We start from the raw sequence: 18,649 nt of genomic DNA, 5'->3' as shown, positions 1-18,649 counted from the left end.
CCTTTAGCCAATGTCAGATTCTGCAGTAAAACAGGGGATCCCTTATTCACAGAGATTTTCCTGAACATTAACCCTGAAGAGACAGGTTGGAATTCTGATAGCCAACCCCATACCTCTCCCATTTCCTAAAAATAATACACATATTCAAATTACCACCAAAATCCAAGTCAGCTACTACCTAAGTGTGACAAGGAGGTTACGATAGGCCCAATGTCAGATTCTTTCAATACTTGCCTTATGACTTTCTAAGCTATAATCCTTGGAGGAGATGGTGGCACTATGGTAATGTCAATAGGCCAATAATCTAAAAGGCCTAGGCTATTGCTCAGGGGACGCTGGTCCAAGTGTGACCATGGCAGAATTTATAAATTAGTCGCTAATGGTGATCATGATAATCATCAAATATTCTTATCTGTTTTACTAACATCCTTTAGGCAAGGAAATCTCCTGACCTAAACCACTGGGAATGACCATTAACTGCCCTCCAAAATGGCTGAACAAGCTATTCAGTTTAAGGGCAATCAGGGACAGGCATCAAAAACTCCCGTTTTCTCAGAGAAACCCACATCTCAAAACAATTAAAAAAAACTCATCCAGTTTCTTGTTTTATTTACATATAAAAAAATTGTGTAAAGCAACATCTTGATTTTAATCTCCAGTTCCTTGAATTCTGATCATCTCATTAGCTTTGTAAGCTCCTTCAACCTCAACCATGAGAGAAATCTGCATTCATCTAATGCTGAACTCTTAAGTATTAACAATTTTAATTGCCCTGCCATTATTTTAGAATCCAGCCATACAGCAAAGTAACAGAGCTTTCTACCACCATGTCTTTACCAACCAACAAACACCAAACTACATGACGTCCATTTAGCTGCCCTTGGCCCACAGCCTACTATGCCCTGCCATTTCAAGTTCTCATTCAGATACTTCATAGCTGTTGAAAGTACCTGCCTCCACCACCCTCTCAGGCAACACATTCCATATTTCTACCACCCTCTGGGTCAGAAAAAAAAAGTTTCAGATCACCTCTAAACCCATTACTCCTCACTTTAAACTCTGGTCTTAAGGCACATCTGCTACAGGCAAGAAATTCCTATGAACTCCTGTCTATTCCTTTCAACCTCAGAGGCCCAGTCAGTCTCCTCTGCTCAAAGGAAAACAAACTCAGCCTATCCAGTCCCTTCCCATAACTGAGACTTATCAAAGGCAACACCCTGCTGAATCTCTTTTGCATCCTCTCCAGTGAAATCATGTCCTTCTGATAGTGTGGCAACCAGAACTGTACACAGTATTCTGTTGCCTAATCAACATGCAATAAAGTTGCAAAAACAACTTCTTTGCCCCTATATTCTATGCCTCATCTAATGAAGGCAACCATCCCACAAGCCTACATTATCCTGTCTAACTACACTGACACCTTCAGGCATCTATGGATTTGTACACCAAGGACCCTTTGTTTTTCAGTACTCCGTAGGGACTTAGCATTCATTGCGTAGATCCTTCCCTTATTAGATCTCAAAACGCATCATCTTGCACTCACCAGGATTAAATTCCATCTACCAGTGATTTGCCCAATGTTGATCAATCTCTGTCACCCAAGACAATCCACTTTAGCATCAACACCAATTCTTGTGCAATCGGAAAACTTGCTAATTATGCCTTCTACATTCACATCCAAGTTGTTAATGCTCAAGATAAACAGTACCTGTCCCAGTACCTGTCCTTGTGGAGCACTGCTGGTCACAGGCTTCCAGTCACAAAAGCAATCCTCCACCATTATTCTATGCCTCCTATTTGCAGATTCTGGACCCAGCTTACCAATTTTCCTTGGATCCCATGGCCTCCTTCCATTTGGACCAGCCTCCACATGGGACCCTATGAAAGGCCTTACTGAAGGCTACATAAACCAGATCACAACCCTCAAATCTTTTTAGTCACTTTTCAAATAAATCAATTTTAAAAAATTACAATTTCTCTCCTTGACCTGACCTCGCTCTGCCTGGCTGGTGTCGTACTTCTGCAGCATATCTGTGAGGTGCCTTGCATTGTTTTATTGCAATTCTATAGCATCTGTACAGCAGTGCTGGATTTTCAAAATATCCTGAGTTTCCTCTCCACACATTCACTCTGTGAAAGCATCGAGGCCCTAACTGATTGGCTGTGAAACAACAGAAGGGTTTTTGAAGCTAAACTTCGTTGAGAGTGTGTGCACGCAGTTGCTAGTCATGCTCACTCACTACAGCCTGATGCAGAATTCCCTACTGTCTGTTCTATGGATATCTTGCGATATTTTCCCAGATTAGAATTCCTGACACCACGTGGTAATTATTACGTTGAATCAGTAAGAGTAAAGGTATTGGGTAAGAGACAGTTCACTGCCACTAACCTTCCTTTGCGTTGGACTCATGAGTGATTAAAGAATCATTGAGTAGCCCAGAAGAGGCACAGTTCTGAGATAGGAGGACTGTTTATTCAATAACAGCACGCACAATTACATTTTATCTGGAATGTTAGGGAGCTGGTACGGACACATCGGTTCTCTCCAAAAGCTAGTGTAGAGCTTTTTGTCTCCACCCACACCAAAATGGAGATGTCAGTAGAATGGGTGATGCTAATGAAACATCAACTCCTTCAGTGTACAACAAACCGGCCCCTTACAAATTGTAAGGTAACACTCCCTCCACCTTATCTCTGCCTGCCCTCCCTTGTTATCTCTCTCACTGCTATCACCCCAAATCTGAAACACTACCAGTCACCTTCTCACACTTGATGCTGCTCCAAACACAGGTGGTTTCTCTCATGAATTTGCTGATGGGTCTACCAGTAGCAAGGACAGGAAGAGAACAACTTGTAATTAGAGGTGTAGCTCTATAGCAATCATGTCTCTTCCTTATTTCAGGATAATGCTCCTCTTATTGGTACAGGTCACAGTCTGACAGACATTTGAGTTTCAGGTGGAAACTTAACCTCGTAATATTACATTTTGAACCCAGTGGTAGAATATTTTAACCTTGAGTTTTCATACAGCATTTGCTTAATGATCATTCCTTCATTCAGTAAGCAAGAACAATTATTTGCTATTTTTATAACCCTTTTTAAGACTGGAACACAAAGTACATAAGGGAAGTTAGCCAATATGGCCGGATAGATTGAGACAGCATTTAATTGAATAAAGATCAATGATAAGGCTCTGTTTCTCTCAAATCTGTGAACCTACTGACTGAAACTTGAGGAAGTCTATTTACCAGTGGTGGGGCGAAGTATTGACCAAGTATGCCAGGCATTTTCATGACTCATTAGTTCACTCAGTGCTGCAGGCAGAGAAGTAAAATACCTATACACATACAGACACGTAAACAAAACACATATTGTAGCCGGTTTAAAAAAAAAAGGAGCACTAGCGTGGAGGTCCATTGGCTATTGTTCTGGGAAAAAATACTGAAAAGATAATTACTGTGTGATGGTCATGTCCACTGCAGCAGTATAGAGTGCCTTGGGTAGACTCACTGCCACCTATCCTTCTACTGCAAATTTAATGTTTGAAGAATATCTTCCAACTGCAATCAATGTATTCAGCAGAAGGTAGGGTTATATCTTGACAAATAGATTACATTATTACAATTCCACTTAATAGCTAGTCCTATTACATCCAAGATGCACACACAGATACTCTTTGTAAAACCTCACACTCTACTTGAGGGCAGGTACACAGGACTGCTTATCTGCATTGCCTTAGCATTGAAGATTAGTTAACTCCTCCAAGGAACAGCACTTTTATATAATTTTAGAAATCAGCACGTTTAGTTGATACTGTCCTTTGGGGCAGGTGGGACTTGAAGGTAAGCCTCCTGACTCAGCGATTGGGACACTACCATTGCTTCACAATAGCCATCCAACAGTCTTTTTATATCATCATGTAGAACCTAGCTGGTGACATCACTTAACCCTTCCAGCACCAATAAGTGCTTAGAAAATTACTTAAGCTTGCAGATACTGCTTACAATTAGTTGGCAAAGTCAGACAGTTTTAATAGATTTGAACACCATCACCAATTAGGAACATGGCTCAAACAATGTTAACAGAGTAAAGAAAAGTGCACTTAAGAAAAATGTGCTCCAGGGACTAATGAAAAGGCTTGATTAGAGAGGTCTTAATTTAATAGTGCTAGGCAGTGGCCACGTAGTACAGTTACTAGACTATTAATCCAGAAACTCAGCTAATGTTCTGGGGACCTGGATTCAAATCCTACCATGGGTGGAATTTAAATTCAATAAAAAGCTGGAGTGAAAAAGAGTCTAATGACCATGAAATCACTGTCAGTTAACCACATCTGGTTAACTTAAGCCCTTTAGGGTAGGAATTCGAGTCTGGCCGACAGGGGACTCCAGACCCACAGCAATGTGGTTAACGCATAACTGCCCTCTGGACAATTAGGGATGGGCATTAAATACTGGCACATACAGAGAAGTCCACATCCCATTAGTGAATAACAAAAAGAAATAGAGTCAGAGAAGTAAAGATGATTAGACATGGGAGGGAAATTGTGGAAGTCTGGTCTGAGCAAAATGTCCTACACTGGAAGCTTATCTGAAGGAACTGATAACCAAACATCAAACAACTGAACGAAACCGCTGTGAAACCATCAGACAAGTTCAAACTTCCAACTGTGTTTTAAAGTTTTTTCTTAAATTCTGATAGGTTTCCTTTTAAAAAAGCCAATGCCACATTTAGAATTTGGAAAACAGGTCAAATGTCCTATTTTAGTAAGCGGCAAAACTCAAGGTCAACTCCCAGAGGCTCACCACAGATTACGGTATTTCCCACTTTATCAGGGTGGGACCAAGTAGAAAGGGAGGGCTGAGAAAAATAATGTTCGCAACAAATTTAATGGAAATCATATACAAACCAGCTTGCCTGCTTTCAAAAATGATTACTCATACTTGCTTAAATAATTTAATATTTTTTCCCCTGTGGTAAACGTTACCAGCCTCATGGAAACTAGGCAAAGCAAGTTCTAAAACACTTACTGTGCATATTTTCCTACACTTATGCAATCAAGGTCTTTGTACGACACATTGTAAATGGGGGATGATAGCACAGGAAACTCTCCCTGTCTGACAAGCCCTGTAAACATCCTGAAACTCAAGTACAGTGACATGATCTATGTCTGGTATGTTGCAACGGACAATGAACTCAGTCTTTTCGAGATACCTTATACATAGCAGCCTTGAGCCAAAGTTGTTCAAACAGTCCAAAACCCTGGTTATTCAATTAGATCACTTGCGCTTTTTAAAAAAAGACTTGTTTTCAGCCAGAGCTTCTAAGAACTTTGCAAAAGGGCAAAAAAAAATACACAAAAATCAAAATTAAAAATCACAACACCAGGTTGCAATCCAACTGGTTTATTTGGAGCTTTCAAAGCATTGCTTCTTCAAACACTTGAAGCAGCAGTGCTTCGAATGCTAGTGCCTCCAAATAAACCAGCTGGACTATAACTTGGTGCTGTGCGATTTTTAACTTTGTCCACTGCAGTCCAACACCAGCTCCTCCAAATCACATACAAAATCAGATTGATATCAAGGCAGTGAAGGCTATTGACTGTCTGTAATCCACAGCTCACAAGGTCATTGGTCTAAAGGGGAAAAAAATATAATTGTTGAGGGTGGAAAGTAGATTCAAAGTTTAAAGAGAGGGGGACAGCAAACTATATAGACACAGGGAGATGGGGGACAATGAAAGACACTTACGGAGACAGAAAACACAAGAACCACAGATCCCTATAATAGGGGGTAGGGTTACATGCAAGTTGAACTAGACAAGAAGAAAATTAGCTTAGTGGAGGAAGTCTGTAGCATTTGCAGAGGGAAAGGAGGAGGAGAAAATAAAATCCTTTGTTGATTGCGTCTCTGGCAAATTTTCTAAAAGTATCCAGGCACAGCTGTGACCGAGAAATCAGCAGGGCTCCCTGGAAATCCTACATTCAGCCCCCACACCCAGCATTTCCATTTGTCAGCAAGGGTAGGGGGAAGCAATGAGATTACAGTCAGCTCAGGATGCACATATCTGCACTTACACAGGCAGCTCACCATTTAAACTAGCAGCTACCTCAACTTCAAATTGGAAAAACAAAAAAAACCCACAAAGATCTGCAGATGCTTGAATTCAGAAATAAAAACAGAAGTTGCTGGAGAAACTGAGTGGATCTGGCAATACCTGTAGAGAGAAAGTAGAGTTAACATTTGGGTAATAGCATTGGTGAGAGTGCAGAGGAGATTCACCAGGATGCTGCCTGGCTTGGAGATTTTTGGCTATGCTGCATGTTGTTGCAGAGTGGCAACCCCTGGGCAGGAGAACTAGGGGGCGTGGGTTCTAAAACCCTCCTCCTCATACATCTTTTAGTCAGAGGCTGAGCAGCACAACCTACTGCACACCAACTCAAAAGCTCAAAATTTCAGCGGAATAGGAAGGGATCTTTAAGTGGCAAATAATAGGCCTCAAGTCATTTCGGAGAAATTGAGGACTGCAGATGCTGGAGAGTCAGTCAAAAAGTGCGGTTCTGGAAAAGCACAGCATTCAGGCAGCATCCGAGGAGCAGGAGAATCGACGATTCAGGGATAAGCCCTTCATCACTTAGACCTTCGCTCTGCGTAGCTTTTAATCGATAGGTCGGGATAAACAGGAAGGTGATCGAGAATAATTCTCTTTCTAGGCATCCTCCTTGTGACGAGTGCAGATTGAAAACCTACAACCTCTAGTCTCCTTTCAGCAACATTTGAACTTTCCCACCTGCCTACAGCCACCTGCAGGGATCATTCCCCAACCCCCATTATGTTCTACCTTGTGCTCATTTACCCACTCTTAAAGGTTAATAGAATCTTGTTTTAAACTGTCATCCATTAGGATATCATGTGCAATCATGGGGTGTCAAACTATATTTCATGCTTACATTGACTGGAGGGTGGTTCGAATCCGCACCCTTTAGAGTTTGACGAATAGCAGGATAAGAGAGGACGGGAGGATAAACGCAGAGGGTGGTGGGTGTCTGGAATTTGCTGCCTGCGTTAGTGCAGGAGTCAGGAACCGTAAACCTTTGGAAAAAGTACTTGGATCCACACCTTAAGTGCAGTAAACTGCAGGGCTAATGACCATGTGCCAGGAGACGGGATTAGAAAGGGCATCTGGGGGTCCTTGGGTCAGCATGCACAAGATGGGCAGAATTGCCCCTTCTATGCTGTATCTTGTAATTGGTTCTAACTGAAACAGGCTGACACAATGCTGTTCTTAGATTGTGAGTGCAAGTGAACAGCAGCACCCCCATCAAATGTAAACTACCATGTTTAAACTTGGCGCTGCTGCACCAGGCACAGACGTGAACAGCAAAGGAGGATGTTCCACAGTTAGAAACAGCAGGTAGATGACCAAAATATATTTCCTCACTAGCTAATGGTCTTGGCAGGTGGCAGACGAGCTGATCAAAATCCCCTGAACAGGCTCGGGATATAGCTTTCCATTCACTGGGCTATTTCCTATGCAGTCCCACTCGTAATTTTAGTGAAACAGATTTGGCTGCTATTGAGACGCTCAGACAATAAGCATATAATTCCCACAACCATTCAGTTGTTAGGGAATTGTAGATAAGTGTTTTTGAATTATATTAAAAAAAAGAGAACAATCAATATTGAACAGTGAGATTGGCATTCTACCATAACAGAAAGAGCCAAATCAACAGGGAATGTAGTGGAACAATGATAATGGGTCACTGAGCTACTAACACAGAGCCCTTGGCTAATGTTCTAGGGACATGGGTTCAGAGCCCAACATGGAAGATGGTGAAATCAGAATTCAATAATGGGAGAAAAAAAAAATCTGGAATTAAAAGCTAGCCTAACAGTTGTCATGTAACTACAGTCATTGGAAAACTAAACCCAGCTGCTTCAGGAAGGAAATCAGCCCATCCTTACCTCGAATATATTACGACCACCAGTTATCTAGCTGCACCTTCACTGAGATATTATACAGTAATGAGAGGATTAATTATATCAGATCTAGTATAACCTGTTCTCCAGTTAGAACACAACATGCTGTTCTAGGAATTACGCTGAAAGCATTCTGAATTTCTCATCTAGATGATTACCTTTGTTAATATGATATTCTTCACCACAGCTTACTAATCATATTAAATTATAGATATCAACTACACTTCAATAATTCAATACTTGACTGGATTAAGACCATTCTGGCAAATCTCTTAACGGGTGAAACTTCACACCAGTTACAGGAAGTTATACAATAAATCAACCATGATAAGAACCAATTTATACCCCCCAGGATAAAGGTCGATGGCTCAGTGGTAACACTGCTGCCTCATTTCACCAGGGACTCAGTTTAGATTCCACCCTGGGGTGACTGTCTGTGTGGAGTTTGCACATTCTCCCAGTGACTGCGTGGGTTTCCTTCAGGTGCTCCAGTTTCCTCCCACAGTCCAAAGGTGTGCAGGTCAGGCGAATTGGCCATGCTAAATTGCCCATAGTCTCCCAGGGGACGTGCAGGCTAGGTGGGTTAGCCATGGGAAATGCAGGGTCGCGAACATAAGACCATAAGACATAGGAGTGGAAGTAAGGCCATTCAGCCCATCGAGTCCACTCCGCCATTCAATCATGGCTGATGGGCATTTCAACTCCACTTACCCGCATTCTCCCCATAGCCCTTAATTCCCTGCGACATCAAGAATTTATCAGTCTCTGCCTTGAAGACATTTAGCGTCCCGGCCTCCACTGCACTCTGCGGCAATGAATTTCACAGGCCCACCACTCTCTGGCTGAAGAAATGTCTCCGCATTTCTGTTCTGAATTGACCCCCTCTAATTTTAAGGCTGTGCCAACAGGTCCTAGGCTCCCCGCCTAATGGAAACAATTTCTTAGTGCCCACCCTTTCCAAGCCTTGTATTATCTTGTAAGTTTCGATTAGATCTCCCCTTAACCTTCTAAACTCCAATGAGTACAATCCCAGGATCCTCAGCCATTCCTCGTATGTTAGGCCTACCATTCCAGGGATCATCCGTGAGAATCTCCACTGGACATGCTCCAGTGCCAGTATGTCCTTCCTGAGGTGTGGGGACCAAAACTGGACACAGTACTCCAAATGGGGCCTAACCAGAGCTTTATAAAGTCTCAGTAGCACATCGCTGCTTTTATATTCCAACCCTCTTGAGATAAATGACAACATTGCTTTTGCTTTCTTAATCACAGACTCAACCTGCATGCTTACCTTTCGAGAATCCTCGACTAGCACTCCCAGATCCTTTTGTACTTTGGATTTATGAATTTTCTCACCGTTTAGGAAGTAGTCCATGTTTGTATCTTTTTTTTTACAAAGTGCAAGATCTTGCATTTGCTCACATTGATCATCAGCTATTTCCTGGACCACTCTCCCAAACTGTCTAGATCCTTCTGCATTCTCCCCACTTCCTCAGTACTACCTGCCTGTCCACCGATCTTCGTATCATCGGCAAACTTCGCTAGAATGTCCCCAGTTCCTTCAGCCAGATCATTAATACATAACGTGAACAGCTGAGGCCCCAATACTAAACCCTGAGACACCACTTGTCACCAGCTGCCATTCCAAAAAAGAATCTTTTATCCCAACTCTCTGCCTTCCGTCAGACAGTCAATCCTCAATCCATGCCAGTAGCTCACCTCGAACATCATAGGCCCTCACCTTACTCAGTAGCCTCCCGTGTGGCACCTTATCAAAGGCCTTTTGGAAGTCTAGGCAGACCACATCCACTGGGTTTCCATGGTCTAACCTACTTGTCACCTCTTCAAAAGAATTCCAACAGGTTTGTCAGGCACGACCTCTCTTTACTAAATCCATGTTGACTTGTTCTAATCCGACCCAGCTCTTCCAAGAATTTAGAAACCTCATCCTTAATGATGGATTCTAGAATTTTACCAACAACCGAGGTTAGGCTAATTGGCCTATAATTTTCCATTTTTTTGTCTTGATCCTTTCTTGAACAAGGGGGTTACAACAGTGGTCTTCCAATCATCCGGGACTTTCCCTGACTCCAGTGACTTTTGAAAGATCTCAAGCAACGCCTCCACTATTTCCTCAGCCACCTCCCTCAGAACTCTAGGATGTTGCCCATTGGGGGCCAGGAGATTTGTCAATTTCAAGACCTTTTAGCTTTTCTAGCACTCTCTCTTTTGTAATGGCAACCATACTCAACTCAGCCCCCTGACTCCCTTTAATTGTTGGGATACTACTCATAACTACTCATGTCTTCCACTGTGAAGACTGACGCAAAGTACTTAGTAAGTTCTCCAGCTATTTCCTTATCTCCCATCACTAGGCTTCCAGCATCAGTTTGAAGTGGCCCAATGTCTACTGTTGCCTGTCATTTTTTTTTCTTATGTATTGAAAGAAACTTTTACTATAAATTTCTAATATTACTGGCTAGCCTACCTTCATATTTGACCCTCTCCTTCCTTATTTCTCTTTGTTATCCTCTGTTTGTTTTTGTAGCCTTCCCAATCTTCTGTTTTCCCACTGCTCTTGGCCATTTTATAGGATCTCTCATTTTGATACATTTCCTGACTTCCTTTGTCAGCCATGGCTGTCTAATCCCTCCATGGATAATCTTTCTTTTCTTGGGGATGAACCTCTGTACTGTGTCCTCAATTATACCCACAAACTCCTGCCATTTTTGCTCTACTGTCTTCCGTGCTAGGCTCTGCTTCTAGTCGATTTTCGTCAGTACCTCTCTCATGCCCTCATAATTACCTTTGTTTAACTGTAACACCATTATATCTGATTTTGCCTTCTCTCTTTCAACCTGCAGACTGAACTCTACCATATTATGATCACTGCTTCCTAAGTGTTCCCTTACTTTAAAGATCTTTTATAAAGTCTGGTTCATTACATAGCACTAGGTCCAAAATAGCCTGCTCCCTTGTGGGGAGGTCTGAGCAAGATGCTCAGACAGTCTGTGTGCTCTCGATGGGCCGAATGACCTGCTTCCACACTGCAGGGATTCTAAGCTTGGCTGACAGAAAATAATGTGCAAGAGATATAAAACTGAAAGAGGATGTGTGTGAAAAAAATTGCAAAACAAAATCCCAGCTCTTGGTGATGATGAGCTAAGTTACAAACAACAGTAGTAAGGAACTGATTATACAAATAAATCTACAAAAAAGTCTAAAAAGAATGAAGTTTGAAAAAAAAAATATTTGCAAGTTATTATCAGTAACAGAGTAGTGTGGGACCCCGTAAAGCTAATAATCAGAATGAAAATAATAACAAAAATGTGCTGAACAGCACTGTGACATTAGTGGAAGAGGTTAACATTTTGGACAATCTAAAGGGAATTACCATTGAATCAGGGTTAAGGGCTCTCAATTTGTGTAGTCCAGAATTGAACAGAATGCATTATTTAAGAATAGGGAATTAAGAAAAACACCTTCAAAGTTCAGCTAAAGTCAGAGACCCAGTACAGGACAAGCACTGGTTCAATCCCAAATTTGTACAGCTGCCAAATGGTCCGGTTTTTCTGATGAGGTTTTACCTGCCCATGGGCAGTGTAGAAATAGCAGCTGAAATACTCTCCAAGCACAGAGAATGAGGTGATCATCCACTTAAGTATTTGATGAAAATCACATGTTTTTAACACTGAAACACAAACCAATATGTTCAAACACTTCATTACCGAAAGACAAACAACTTTAATTGAACAGTCAAATTGCACTGAAAATATTAACTCACTCCCCTGTCCCTGTCCCAAAGCTGCTAGCCCCAAGTGCATTCAGCATTTTTAGTTTCATTGTTTGTTCAATATTTACAGCTTTGCTTTATCATCAGCTGAATGTTCTTTTTTCACATGAACTTTTATCCTGTTTTGAAGAAGGGTCATAGCAGACTTGAAATAATAACTAGATTAGAGTGGTGCTGGAAAAGCACAGCAGGTCAGGCAGCATCCAAGGAGCAGGAAAATCAACGTTTTCGGGCAAAAGCCCTTCATCAGGAATGAGACAGGGAGCCTTCAGGGTGGAGAGACAAATGGAGGGGGGCATTCATCTCTCCTCAGATGCTGTCAGACCTGTATTTTCTCCAGCATTTCCAGCAACCAGGGTATATTGTTACTGTTTGAATGTTTATCTCAATCGGACTTGCTGGAACATTAATTGGTGTGATATCAGGAGGTCTTTGCAGTTCAGCTCAGATGCCTCCACTGAGAGTGGAGAAACTAGATAATAAAAATTGGAACTGTCTCAACAAGTGCAGACAGCCAACAAACATGGCTCTTACTCAATTTATGGATTAATCCATTGTCAAAAAAGGGTCATCCCAAGTCAAACAGTCCCTACCAAGTAAGTTGATCTTATCCAGGGTGGAACACTAGTAATTGGGATCACCAATACTGGAAAAAGAAAATGTGCTACACAGTCAAACTTCCCCTGCCTCCTCAGACAAGCAAAGAGGGTAGGTTTGGGCATCATTTGCAGGAAAGATAGACTGACATGTCCTCCACAAACAGATTATGAAGATGACTGCAAGGTGTCTGACTCATGTCAATACATAGAGTACAAGAAAGAACAAACAAATAAAATTCTTCTGTTGCTCTCCGAAAGTAGCTGGAAGTGGTCAAGAAGGAAAGCTTTTCATAAGTGTTTAAAATATAAGTTAACAGAAAAAGATTAATATTTCAGCAGGGATCAGATACCACCCTGGATTACAGAACAATGATTACCAGCTCAAGGCTAAACAAGACATTGTTGGGTTTTCAACAGACAATTAATACTGCATGATTCAAGACATTTGTTTGGTATGCAAAAAATAGATCTTATTACAAACCAGCAGTATTTCTTACTTTAAAGCATCTTGAAATAAATTATCTAACATCTCAAGGACATCATGAACTGCTTTATTATCTGGGCCAAACAAATCAAACCAAATCATCACTGAAGTGAAACATTTTACCCGGATATTGAAAGAGGCATCTTACAGAAATTAGAAGTACAATGATAATTGACAGTGACAACACGGTCACTCAGCGAATACTGAATGCAATTGAACAGCTTAATATCAAGGCAGCATTTGGTAATGTATGCCACATGAACAAACGAGTCAAAAACAGGAACTGGACCATAACAAATAGAAGCATAATTTGGCCATTCATTCCGTCATGTTTGTTTCACCATTTAATCACTGCCGATATGCTTCTCAATCCTATTCCCCTGCCTTCTCCCTGTAAGCCTTGATTCTTTCTAAACATTAAGTATCCTCAAATGACTTGGCCTCCACAGCCCTTTGCAGCAATGAGTCACACAGACTCACCATCCTCCTTACCTCAGTTCTAAGGGTCATCACTTCACTTTGAGGCTGTGTCCTCAAATGCTAGTCTCTCCTACTAGTGAAAACATCTTTTCCACATCCACTCTATCTAGGCCTCTCAGTATTCTGTAAGTTTCAAATCCTTCTAAACACTGTCAAGTGCAGACCCGGAGTCCTCACTGCTCACGTGGAAACCTCATGTGTGGAAAAAATGATCCGCCAGATCATTTCATAAACCTCTCCTAAACCATCTCCAAGGCAGACTCATCCTTCCTTAGATACAGGGCCCCAAAATTCCTCTCCATATTCTAAATGTGGCCTGACCAGAGCTTTGTACTGCTGAGGCTTTTGTATTCTGCTATCTCTACTCTTGTATTCCAGCCTTCTTGAAATGAATACTAACACTGAGTCATATAGTCAGAGATGTACAGCATGGAAACAGACCCTTCGATCCAACTCAGCTATGCCGACCAGACATCCCAAATTAATCTAGTCCCATTTGCCAGCACTTGGCCCAGATGCATCTTAAAATGTTGTAATTGTACCAGCCTCCACCACTTCCTCTGGCAGCTCATTCCATACATGTACCACTCTCTGTATTAAAACAGTTGTCCTTTAATTCCCTTTTACATCCTCCCCCTCACCTTAAACCCAAAGCCTCTTGTTTTGGACTCTGACCATGGGGAAAAGATTTTGCCTTCTTGGAATATCCAGACCTCGCTTGACTTTATGAAGCTCCATAAGGTCACCCCTCTGTCTTCAATGCTTCAGGGAAAATAGCCCTAGACTATTCAGCTGCTCCCTGTGGCTTAAACCCTCCAACCCTGGCAACATCCTTTCTGAAGCCTTTCAGGTTTCACAACATCCTTCCTATAGTAGGGAGACCAGAATCACATACAGTATTCCAAGAGTTGCCCAACCAACCAACCAATGTCCTGTACAGTGCAACATGACCTCCCAATTCTGATACTCAATGCACAGACTAATAAAAAGAGAGCATACCAAACGCCTTCTTCACTAACCTATCTGTGACTCCACTTTCAAGGAGCTATGAACGTGTACTCCAAAGTCTTTTCGTTCAGCAACACTCCCCAGGATCTTACTATTAATTGTATAAGTCCTGCCTTGATTTGCCTTTACAAAATACACCATCCCACATTTATCTAAATTAAATTCATTGCATTTTCTAACAGCTAATTGTACCTGCATGTTAACATTGGGGGTTCTAGCTCAATTCTCTTAAGCCCCTTTGTGCTTCAGATTTCCAAAGTCTCTCCCCACTCAAAGAAATAGACTACACCTTGACACTTCTTACTAAAATGCAACACCTCACTTTTCCATAGTGTATTCCATCTGCCACTTCTTTAGCCAACCTCCTGGTCTGTCCAAGTCCTTCTACAGCCTACCCACCTCCTCAATACTACCTGTCTCTCATCTATCTTTATTGCTCAGTTTGCAAATGACAATATCCTCAGTTCCTTTTCCAGATTGCTAATTTATCATGTGACTGGTTGTGGTACCAACATGGATCACCCGTGAAGCTCTACTAGTTACTAGCTGCCATCCTGAAAAAGACCTCTTCAACCCCACTTTCTACCTTCTGCCAGTCAGCCAATCCTCCATTCATGCCTCTAACACAATGGACTCTTATTTTATTTAGCAACTTCCTGTGCAGCACCTTGTCAAAGACTTTCTGGAAATCCAAATAGATCATATCCACTGGCTCTGGTTTGTCTAACTTGCTCATTACCGCCTCAATTCTAACAGATTTGCCAGGCACGACCACCTCTTGACAAAGCTGTGCTGATCCAGCCCTATTTTACTACACACTTCCAAGTACTCCATAATCTCATCTTTCATAATGGACTAAAATCTTCATGACTGAGGTCAAACTAACTGTCCTATAGGTTTTTGTCTTCTTCTTCCCTCCCTCCTTAAACAGAGCAGGTTACTTTAGCCATTTTTCAATCCTCTAGGACCCTCCCTGACTCGTGATTTCCGAAATATCACCACAAATGCCCCTATAATCTCCTCAGGCTGTATCCTTCAGGACTGGAGTGTAGTCCATCTGGTCAAGGTGATTTATTCACCTTTAGACCTTTCAGCTTCCCCAACACTTTCTCCTTCATGAAATCCATTGCATTCACCTCTGCTCCTGTTTCTCAGAAGTCCTGGGATGCTACTAGTGTTACACTGTGAAGACTGATGCGGTGCATCTATTCAGTTCTTCTATAATTTCTTTCTTCCCCAGTCTCATTATTCCAGCAATCCAAAGTCCACTCTTGTCTCTCTGACCTCTATGGGTCTTCAAAAAAAAAAGTCTTGCAATGTTCTTGCATACTCTCATAGTCCACCTTCACCACCCTTATTGCTTTCTTAAATTGTCCTTAGTTGGTTTTTAAAACACTTCTCAATTCTCTGCCTTCTCCCCAATCTTCACCACATTGTATGATTTTTCTTTTCCTTTTATCCTGTCTGACTTCCCTTGTCAGCCATGCTGGTCTCATCCTCTCCTTAATATTTTTCTTCGTGCTGGTGATGGATTTTTGCTGTGCCTCGTAAATTACCCTCAGAAACTCCCACCATTTCTCCCTCCAAGTGTACTCCACTAGTTAGTTAGTGGCTGATCTTAATGCAATCTCAACTCCACATTCCCACCTATCCCAAAGGCCCTTCACCACTTTGGATAAATTTTTAATCATCGCTGCTTAATCAACAAACACTTAGCAATCCTCTTCCTCACAGAAGCAAAAAAAAAGAACAGGAATAGGCCATTCAGCCCTTTGAATCTGTTCCACCCCAATTCAAGAAGATCATGGCTAATCATCCTACCAAAGACCTTATTCACATTTTTACCCCATGTCTTAATTACTTTAGCCCTGAGAAATAGATCTGCACCGCCATCTTTAAAAAATGAAATATTTGGTCCTCAACCACTTTGTGACAGAATTCCAAAGGCTCACTATTCTCTTGGTGGAGAGATCTCCCCCCCCCCCTCCTCTCAATGGCCTATCCTGTATCCATTGACTGTGACGCCCTGGTTCTGGGCTCTCCAGTCACAGGGACCATCCTTCCCGCATTTATACTGTCTGGCCCTGTTAGAATTTTATAGGTTTCTATGAGATCCCACCCTCATTTTTCTAACTCCAGTGACTCCTCGTCCTGATCGATCCAGTCTCTCTTCATAAGTCATGCTGGGATGGCAGGACTCAGTCTGGTAACCTTTGTTGCACTCCTTCCATGGCTAGGGCATCTTTTTCAGGCAAGGAAAACAAAACTGTACACAGTACTCCAGGTGCGGTCTCCCCAAGGCCCTGCACAATTGCAGCAAGACAGTCCTATTCCTGCACCCAAATCCTCTCACTCTAAAGACCAACATATGATTCACCTTCTTCACCACCTGCTGCACTTGCATGCTTACTTTCAGCAACTGGTGCTGTAGGCCATCCTGATCCCCCAAGCTTATTTCCATTCCATTGATAAACCACCTTTATTTTTGCTACCAAAGCCACACATTGTTCATCTGCAATACATTTGCCCATGCGGTCAACTTGTCCTAATCACACTAATGCACACTCACTAATCCTGCTTACAGACCCTCCTCCCTCCCAAGTAGAAGCTACTGCATCTACAAAGCTGGAGACACTGATTTCCCACATCTAAAATCATTAATTATGTAATTGTGAATAGTTCTGATATCCAACCACCGATTGACAGTGGCTTCCTTTTGGAAAGGAAGACCCATTTATTGCTACTGTTTCTCGTTTGTCAACCAGTCTTCTAAGATAGGACACTACGCTCAATACTACACACAAGAGATTACCATGTAAAATTATGTGGGACGGGATTAGGCACCTCCTGAAAGTTCAAAGCCTTGCTATGCAATATTAATTGACGTTTTGGATATTGGATTTTGAAACAGTGGTGATAAGAGGCTAATTACTTTGCTGAAGGACTTGAAGCAAATAAACGACCACTTTCTCCAGTACAATTAGAAATATGCAGCAAATCCTAGCCTAGCCTATGACATGCAAACGTCGTAAGTGAAATAAAAGCTGATGAAAACTCAAAACCGACATTTCAAACATAAGCCTTTCATCTGGAATGGGGGCCTCACTCCTGATAAAGGGCTTATGCCCGAAGCGTCGATTCTCCTGCTCCTCAGATGCTGCCTGACCTACTGCGCTTTACCAGCACCACACTCAACTCTGACCTCCAGTACCTGCAGACCTCACTTTCCTCAGAAACTCTAGATACTAACAGAGAGAAGAAAAAGATCATTGGTTGGAAATCTGCACGCGTTATATTCCCAGAAGTATATGGTTATAAACAGGCATGTGGTGTCTCGGAATTAAGGACTGTTACTGTGTAACTTGGTGTTGGATAGGGGGACATTGCATTCAATCTCCCTGTGAGTCTCCTTCATACAACAGGCTAAGCTGTTCAGTCGAAAAACAATTTTTAAAAGTGTAGAGGAGGAGAGACCTAGCTCATTCTCAGTAGGAGAGGCTCTTCATAACAAGTGAAGGCCTATTACACAACAGTACCAATCCACAGGTTCCATATACTCTTTAACATATTAACTACTATTAAAAGGAAAAGTAGGTCAGATACATGAACCCCACCAGGAGACCATGCCAGACGACAACTGTTCTGTGCAAGGGGCCCAACATTCCAGCTCAGTGCCAGATATCAGTGTTCCTGAACAGAACTGACACACACACACAATAGTACTTGCCAATCCAGAGTGTGATCTCAAAAAAATTGTTTACTTAGCGTCTAGCCATGTACAGCACAGAAAAGAGCCTTCAGTCCAACTTGTCCACGCCGACCAGATATCCCAATCCAATCTAGTCCAACCTGCCAGCACCCAGCCCATATCCCTCCAACCTTTCCTATTCATATACACATCCAAGTGCTTTTTAAAGCATTGCAATTATACCAGCCTCCACCACATCCTCTGGCAGCTCATTCCATACACGTACCACCATGAAAATGTTGCTCCTTTGATCTCTTTTTTTTTTTAAAATCTTTTTTATCTCACCTTAAACCTATGCCCTCTAGTTCTGGATTCCCCCACCTCAGGAAAAAAAGGCTGTCTACTTATCTTACCCATGCCCCTCAATTTTATAAATCTTTATAAGGTCACCCTCAGCCTCCAACACTCCAGGGAGAACAGCCCCAGCCTATTCATCTCTTCCTATAGTTCAAATCCTCCAACCCTGGCAATGTCATTGTAAATCTTTTCTGAACCCTTTCAAGTTGCACATCTTTCCACTAGGAGAGAGACCAGAACTGCACGCAATATTCCAACAGT

At 42.0% G+C, this 18,649-nt stretch overlaps 1 protein-coding gene across 2 annotated transcripts in view; it reads right to left on the bottom strand.

Moving 5' to 3' along the window:
- Positions 1-18,649, bottom strand: part of gypc (glycophorin C (Gerbich blood group)) — a 96,183-nt gene that overhangs the window by 55,374 nt on the left and 22,160 nt on the right. The window lies entirely within an intron of this gene.

The sequence above is a fragment of the Chiloscyllium punctatum genome, chromosome 10 (assembly GCF_047496795.1).
Source record: "Chiloscyllium punctatum isolate Juve2018m chromosome 10, sChiPun1.3, whole genome shotgun sequence".
NCBI classification, from domain to species: Eukaryota; Metazoa; Chordata; class Chondrichthyes; order Orectolobiformes; family Hemiscylliidae; genus Chiloscyllium; species Chiloscyllium punctatum.
This window is presented reverse-complemented; position numbering and strand designations above follow the sequence as displayed.